The following is a 9,128-nucleotide window of genomic DNA, read 5'->3' as shown; positions in this document are numbered from 1 at the left end:
TACCTGCGTCTGCATCATAACAAGATGCAGGCCAACTGATATCAGTACATAGAATGTACGAGTATGCGAGCTGGACCGCTAAGCAACAACTTAATCTTGAAAGGGATACACAAGAGCACTTACCTTGGCTCTGCTTAACTCACGAGTAACTGAACTCGATATAAAGTAATAAGACACATGCAATATATAAAGCTTGTAAAACTATTTAAAACATGACATAAAAATCATATTTATAGTATCATGAAAATACCATATTTCCTCTCAAGAGTCTACTTGTGCAATGCATGAATGAAGTCCCATACTCCCATCCATACTATGCAGAACCCTTCGAGGAACCATGCAATTTCTACTGTGGGAGTTCTCTAACCGACAACTGCCACTTTATGTATAAGTAGTGATACAACGTTTTACCTCACGTTGCCCAAGGACCATCCTATACCTTGCCGTGATATAGGACCTTACTTTAACTTTTGCTTAATGGATCCACTAGCTTAACTTTCGTGATCATCTAAAAAGTATTATCCGAGAAATCCCATGTTTGGCTACATGGTTCTTATGGAGAGTTGAGTTAATATGAACTCGTGTCCCCAATTTGGTGCTCAAGACTACTCCCAAAAATACTTTAGCTCAGTAGTGTTTTAAACACATCTTTCTTTAGTTGAGATAATTACTCAAAACTTAGCCCAAAGGCTCCTAAAAACTCTTTCTAAAACGAACATCTCAAAACCATATTTTAATATGATCATTGATGACTCGGGATATTCATACTGCTTAAAATTTGATGGTATATCTAGAGACCATACTATTTAAACATTGATGACATACTTGATTTGTCAGACTAATCATATTTTTTGAAACTCTTTTGTAAAACTCATCTTTTCTCAAAAAGAGATAGTACTCAAACTTCTCAAAACTCTTTTGGAAATCTCAGTTTCCTCTCATCTTAAATGTGAAAACATTTATAAAATTCTTTGGGAAATACTTAGTTCCCTAATAACTTTTGAGAAATGAACTCAACTTTTGACTCTTGACTTATCTTGAAACTCTTGACTTAATTGAAAACTGTTGACTTAACTAGAAACTTGATACTCTTTAATTGACTTGAAACTCTATACTTAACTTGGAACTTGAGCCTTAAAAAGAAGTTAAAACGTTCAATGAAGACTCTTGGAAAAACATAAAGACTTGCTTCGACTTACTTCTTAAACTTCTAGACTCAACTCTTAACTTCACTTGACTTGGAAACTAACTTTCCTTGAATTGGAATATGGATTCAAGGTATATGATCACATGTTTATGGATGGGTTCTTGACATTTTAACGTACCTTGGAGTGTTGGAAATAACTATGAAACATAGGTACAATGTCAAGAAACATGCATGAGAAAGTGTGAAAAGAATGGGGAAACTTGGCGTCCTTGGCTCTCTGCAAGGCGCGGAGCACCAGCCCTTGAAGCTCAGAAGGGGCCTGCTGGCACTCTGAGAGACGTGCCACGCCAGGGGTAAAACCTCAGAACCCCTGTTGGGGAGCGCTGGCTGGCGCGACGACCCAGCCTTTTCCCCAAAATATCCGACTCTTCTTCTTCATTTTCCAACTCTAAACCTCCTTAACCTCAATGGTTCCAGCCCCTATACACTTAGAATCATAAACCCCTCAACAAACAATTGTTTTCAACTCAAAACACAACCGGAAATTATTTCCAAATCAACAAGAACTTCAACACAATCTCAACCAATAACATCAATAAATACAACCAACAACTTTAACAAACATACTCAATCTTTTCTCGAAATAAAACGAGTTTGGCGTGTGGGGGAAAGAACCAACCCAAACGCTATGAACTCACATACCTTAATAGGGATCACCCTCGACGAAATCCACGACGATCTTGACGAATCTTTTCTTCTTCTTCTCTTTTCTCCTCTTCTTCTCCTCTTCTCTCAAGAACCCTATGTCTCACTCTCACTCTTTAAAAAAGGGAAAAACTGATCTAAAAATCAGCTTGGATCCTTTAAATAACCAAAAGAATTGGTTAGGGAAGAGACCAAAATAACCTTACAATTTTCCAGACGGACTTCCCTGCCAACTGCCCAATTTCCAAAGGGAATAACTCACTCATACGAACTCGGAATCATCTAACTTTGGCGGCGTTGGAAAGATCATTCCACAAGCTTCACAACCATAATTGGAACTACACTTAAATCATCAGGAACCAGTAGTTATGACACTAGTGATAACTCGGCCTCGCTCGTCACTTCTATTCCTCCTTCTGTGAAATCTATAAGTCTGACTCCTAGGCGTGCAAGTCTGTGCACATCTTTTGCTAACTCTCCCTTTCCTTCTCCAATATGGGTGGTGCTACCTATAGACAACTTTGCTAAAGAATCAAGAACAACATTAACCTTACTAGGGTGATAAAGAAAACTCATGTCATCATCTTTGAGTGCTTTAACCACTATCTCTCTCTATCTGAGACTAAGCTCATTTTAAGCGAACACACCCACATGAATATCATACAACAATAACGCCATATCTGCGAAGCAAAAGTACAACAGCCAACTCTAGCTCATCACATTACACCCCGATTCACCTAAACTCAACTATTGATCTCATATCCATTTTAGATTTAGATACTCAGTATGTACTCAAGAACCAAATATTACAACTGGGCGGTAGTCAATTCGTCTTTTCATTCATGAAAGTCTTCCTCACATGCTTCAAACCGTTGAAAATTCGTTGTTCTTTCGAGTCAACTTGGTCAAATAAAACCCGTATCTAACAGATCCCTTTAACTGCTCTTTCAACTCTTCAACTCTATTTGTGCCATTCTGAAAGGCGAAAAAGAGATAGGACAAATATCTGGAATGATGTCTTACCAAAGTCTATTTCTCTCTCAGGAGGAATTCCGGGTAGATCATCAGGAAAAAGTTTTGGAAACTCTCTTACTATAGGAACTAACTAAAAAGGAGGTATCTCAACACTATAGTCATTAACTCAGACTAAGTGATAGATACAACCCTTCGAAACTAACTTTCTCGCCTTGAGATACAAAAGGAAACGACCGTTAGGCACAACTGAACTACTACTCCACTCTATGACTGGCTCACTAGGTTGCTTAGGTATAACATCAAAGTTCATAGCAACCTATGGAATTTCAAAAGATAAATTCGCTCTTGGGTCTATTAAAGCATAAACAGCAAAGTCAAACACTCGAATTATACCAGTGACAACATCTGGCGAATCCTCTTGCTCTTGGCGATAGGTGATTGCATAGAGGCGGTTTGCTCCTCCGCCTGTACTAGAAGTAGCTCCTCTAGGTGCCATCCTGTCTAGGGGAGCAACTGATGAAGCTTGGGCCCTATTGCTCAGATTTCCACTACCTTGCATGTTCTTTGGACACTCTCGCATGAAATGTCCACTCTGACCACACTTGAAACAACCAATGGAGCCCTCACGACAAATACCTGAGTGGTTCCTACCACACTTGGCGCAAGCAGGAGGCTTACTACCCCTTGGCACTTTTTGCCTTGAGGATATGCAAGTCTAGCCCTGAAACTATAGGAATTTCTATTGTACCCATTTTTGTTCTCAGGTGCAAGTGCACTAGCAGATGGTGGAGCAGGTCCCTTCTGTTTCTGTGGGAGGGATGACTGATTGGCATCATTTTTTTGCTGCCTGAACTCTTCCCCTACTATCTTAGCCCTCTTATCATTAAACTTTTCTCTATCCTTCAACTTATCCTCTTCAACTTGTTGTAAATGAATCATAAATCTTGCTAGGTCAATATCCCCTATTAGCATAGCTGTCTTGCCTTCCTTGCTTGACTGATGAGACAACCCAGCAACATATAAACTCATTATACTCCTCATGTCCGCAACCATCTCCGGATCATAGCGGGAAAGTTGTGTGAACTTCAGACTGTACTCATGAACACTCATAGACTCCGGATTAAGGGTGAGAAACTCTTTTATCTTTGCCTCTCGCAACTCACGAGGAAAGAAACGCCCCATGAGAGCACTCTCAAACACAACCCAACTCACTATTAGCGCATCCTCAGCACTATTCTTTTTCCATTGATCAAACCAGATTCTAGCGACTCCCTTTAATTGGTATGCAGCTAACTCCACCCTCTCCGACTCAGCAACATGTATCACATCAAATACCCTTTTAAGCTTCTCATTGAAGTTCTCTGGATTCTCACTAATACTAGAACCTATGAAGATTGGTGGGTTCATCTTTAAGAGTTCACTGATCCTTGAAGTATCAACCACTTCATGTCGATTATCTCCCTGACCAACATGGAAGGTTGCAACTTGACTTAACATCCGGATAGCTTCACGAAAATCAGCATATTTGATCTCTTCTTGGGTTTGCACTTCTAGGGCACTTGGTAACTCTTGTTCCTCAACACTCTTCATAGCTGGATGAACTCTGACTACTCTTCGTGGAGGCATGATCCTCTGAAACACGCGCAAGCACGAATTAAAAAGAAACTTTTTAGAGATTAACTATAACGTACGAGATGAATGTGAAAGAAGTGAGAAATCTTCCTAAATGTTGCAGCCTCCTAATTATAGATGTGGCGCGCTTCACACCGATAACTAGGACTCTACACACACGACTTCATAGAATCCCTATGACTCTTGAACTCTGTGCTCTGATACCAAGTTTGTTACACCTCGAGCCTACACCCTGGACGTGGCCGGCACTCGAAGACCATTCTTGTCCCCCAAGTGAACCCTTGGCCTGGCTTTCTTAACTCAGCGGAAACCTAACTCAACAGAATAACTCAATGCAATGAAAGGTTATAAAACAACCTAACTAATAAAATCTGGCCAAAAAGGTAACTCGAGTTTCAAAATAGAATATTTACATTTATACATAAATGAGAGACTCAAAACTATCTGACTGACTGTCTATAAAGCCTCTAAAATACTGAGATGGATGTTGGGACAGATCCCGCAACATCCTAACAAAACAAAACTTAAGAACCTAAAATAACTGAGTCCTCCGGAAAGCAAGGAGGCTCACCACTAACTCTGGAGTGCTCAACTGGATCAACGGTGTGCTGGATGCTGATCTTGGGTACCTACGTCTGCATCTTAACAAGATGTAGGCCAACTGACATCAGTACATGGAATGTACGAGTATGCGAGCTGGACCGCTAAGCAACAACTTAATCTTGAAAGGGATACACAAGAGCACTTACCTTGGCTCTGTTCAACGCAAGAGTAACTGAACTCGATATAAAGTAATAAGACACATGTAATATATAAAACTTGTAAAACTATTTAAAACATGACATAAAAATCATATTTATAATATCATAAAAATACCACGCTTCCTCTCAAAGTCTACTTGTGCAAGGCATGAATGAAGTCCCATACCCCCATCCATACTAAGCAGAACCCCTCGAGGAACCATGTAATTTCTACTGTGGGAGTTCTCTAACCGACAGCCAGCACTACATGTATAAGTAGTGATACAACATTTTACCTCACGTTGTCCAATGACCATCCTATACCTTGCCGTGATATAGGACCTTACTTTAACTTTTGCTTAATGGATCCACTAGCTTAACTTTCGTGATCATCTAAAAAGTATGATCCGAGAAATCCCATGTTTGGCTACATGGTTCTTATGGAGAGTTGAGTTAATATGAACTCGTTACCCCAATTCGGTGCTCAAGACTACTCCTAAAAATTCTTTAGCTCATTAGTGTTTTAAACACATCTTTATTTAGTTGAGATAATTACTCAAAATTTAGCCCAAAGGCTCTTGAAAACTCTTTCTAAAAAGAACATCTCAAAACCATATTTTTAATATGACCATTGATGACTCGGGATATTCATACTGCTTAAACATTGATGGTATATCTAGAGACCATACTATTTAAACATTGATGACATACTCGATTTGTCATACTAATCATATTTTCTGAAACTCTTTTGCAAAACTCATCTTTTCTGAAAAAGAGATAGTACTCAAACTTCTCAAAACTCTTTTGGAAATCTCAGTTTCCTCTCATCTGAAATGTGAAAACATTTATAAACTTCTTTGGGAAATACTTAGTTCTCTAATAACTTTTGAGAAATGAACTCAACTCTTGACTCTTGACTTATCTTGAAACTCTTGACTTAACTGAAAACTCTTGACTTAACTTGAAACTCTATACTTAACTTGGAACTTGAGCCTTAAAAAGAAGTTAAAACGTTCAATGAAGACTCTTGGAAAAACTTAAAGGCTTGCTTTGACTTACTTCTTTAACTTCTAGACTCAACTCTTAACTTCACTTGACTTGGGAACTAACTTTCCTTGAATTGGAATATGGATTCAAGGTATATGATCACATGTTTATGGATGGGTTCTTGATGTTTTAACGTACCTTGGAGTGTTGGAAACAACTATGAAACATAGGTACAATGTCAAGAAACATGCATGAGAAAGTGTGAAAAGAATGGGGAAACTTGGCGTCGTTGGCGCTCTGCAAGGCGCGGAGCGCCAGCAATTGAAGCTCAGAAGGGGCCTGCTGGCGCTCTGAGAGACGTGCCACGCTAGGGGTAAGACCTAAGAACCCCTGTTGGGGCGTGCTAGCTGGCGCGACGCCCCAGCCTTTTCCCCAAAAAATCTGACTCTTCTCCTTCATTTTTCCAACTCTAAACCTCCTTAACCGCAATGGTTCCAGTCCCTATACACTTAGTATCATAAACCCCTCAACATACAATCGATTTCAATTCAAAACACAACCGGAAACAAGTCCCAAATCAACAAGAACTTCAACACAATCACAACCAACAACTTCAACAAATACAACTAACAACTTTAACAAACATACTCAATCTTTTCTCGAAATAAAACAAATTTGACATGTGGGGGAAAGAACCAACCCAACACTATGAACTCACATACCTTAATAGGGATCACCCACGACGAAATCCACAACGATCTTGACAAATCTTTTCTTCTTCTTCTGTTTTCTCCTCTTCTTCTCCTCTTCTCTCAAGAACCCTAACTCTCACTCTNGCTTAAGTAGTGATACAACGTTTTACCTCACGTTGCCCAAGGACCATCCTATACCTTGCCGTGATATAGGAAGCTAACTTTAACTTTTGCTTAATGGATCCACTAGCTTAACTTTCGTGATCATCTAAAAAGCATGATCCGAGAAATCCCATGTTTGGCTACATGGCTCTTATGGAGAGTTGAGTTAATATGAACTCGTGTCTCCAATTCGGTGCTCAAGACTACTCCCAAAAATACTTTAGCTCATTAGTGTTTTAAACACATCTTTCTTTAGTTGAGATAATTACTCAAAACTTAGCCCAAAGGCTCTTGAAAACTCTTTCTAAAAAGAACATCTCAAAACCATATTTTTAATATGATCATTGATGTCTCGGGATATTCATAATGCTTAAACATTGATGGTATATCTAAAGACCATACTGTTTAAACATTGATGACATACTCGATTTGTCATACTAATCATATTTTTTGAAACTCTTTTGCAAAACTCATCTTTTCTAAAAAAGAGATAGTACTCAAACTTCTCAAAACTCTTTTGGAAACCTCAGTTTCCTCTCATCTTAAATGTGAAAACATTTATAAACTTCTTTGAGAAATACTTAGTTCCCTAATAACTTTTGAGAAATGAACTCAACTCTTGACTCTTGACTTATCTCGAAACTCTTGACTTAACTAAAAACTCTTGACTTAACTTGAAACTCGATACTCTTTACTTGACTTGAAACTCTATACTTAACTTGGAACTTGAGCCTTAAAAAGAAGTTAAAACGTTCAATGAAGACTCTTGGAAAAACATAAAGACTTGCTTTGACTTACTTCTTAAACTTCTAGACTCAACTCTTAACTTCACTTGACTTGGGAACTAACTTTCCTTGAATTGGAATATGGATTCAAGGTATATGATCACATGTTTATGGATGGGTTCTTGACGTTTTAACGTACCTTGGACTGTTGGAAACAACTATGAAACATAGGTACAATGTCAAGAAACATGCATGAGAAAGTGTGAAAAGATTGGGGAAACTTGGCGTCCTTGGCGCTCTGCAAGGCGCGGAGCGCCAGCCCTTGAAGCTCATAAGGAGCCTGCTGGCACTCTGAGAGACGTGCCACGCCAGGGGTAAAACCTCAGAACCCCTGTTGGGGCGCGCTGGCTGGCGCGACGCCCTTGCCTTTTCCCCCAAAAATCCGACTCTTCTTCTTTATTTTTCCAACTCTAAACCTCCTTAACTTCAATGGTTCCAGCCCTATACACTTAGAATCATAAACCCCTCAACATACAATCGATTTCAACTCAAAACACAACCGGAAACAAGTCCCAAATCAATAAGAACTTCAACACAATCACAACCAACAACTTCAACAAATACAACCAACAACTTTAACAAACATACTCAATCTTTTCTCGAAATAAAACGAGTTTGGCTTGTGGGGGAAAGAACTAACCCAACACTATGAACTCGCATACCTTAATAGGGATCACCCCCGATGAAATCCACGACGATCTTGACGAATCTTTTCTTCTTCTTCTCTTTTCTCCTCTTCTTCTCCTCTTCTCTCAAGAACCCTAACTCTCACTCTCACTCTTTTAAAAAGGGCAAAACTGATATAAAAATCAGCTTGGATCCTTTAAATAACCAAAAGAATTGGTTAGGGAAAAGACCAAAATACCCTTACAATTTTCCGGACAGACTTCCCTGCCAACTTTCCAATTTCCAAAGGGTATAACTCACTCATACGAACTCGGAATCATGCAAACTCGACGGCGTTGGAAAGATAATTCCACAAGGTTCGAAACCATAACTGGAAATACACCTAACACATCAGGATCTAGGAGTTATGACTGTTCAAAGTTGGCCAAAAACTTACTTTTTCCCATACTTGGCCAAATTTCCAGAATTTTAAATTCTTTCAAAAAAATGACTTTCCAATTCTAAGCCTCTTCATAGTTATTTCAAATTGCCGGATGTCACAATAATCAATAACCTTTCCATTTTGCGTAAGAACACACCCAAGTCCAATCCTTGAAGCTTCACAATAAACCACAAACCCATTGGACTCTTCCCGTAAAGTCAGAGTAAAGGTAAGTTTATCTATCAATTCTTGGAA

The 9,128-nt window shown here is 39.1% G+C and overlaps 1 pseudogene; it reads right to left on the bottom strand.

Annotated features, from left to right (window-relative positions):
- Positions 1-2,716: 2,716 nt before the first annotated feature.
- On the bottom strand, positions 2,717-4,453 carry LOC125869956 (uncharacterized; annotated as a pseudogene).
- Positions 4,454-9,128: the final 4,675 nt, after the last annotated feature.

The sequence above is a fragment of the Solanum stenotomum genome, chromosome 7 (assembly GCF_019186545.1).
Source record: "Solanum stenotomum isolate F172 chromosome 7, ASM1918654v1, whole genome shotgun sequence".
Lineage (NCBI taxonomy): Eukaryota > Viridiplantae > Streptophyta > Magnoliopsida > Solanales > Solanaceae > Solanum > Solanum stenotomum.
The sequence above is the reverse complement of the archived record's forward strand: the minus strand, read 5'-3'. Positions and strand labels throughout refer to the sequence as shown.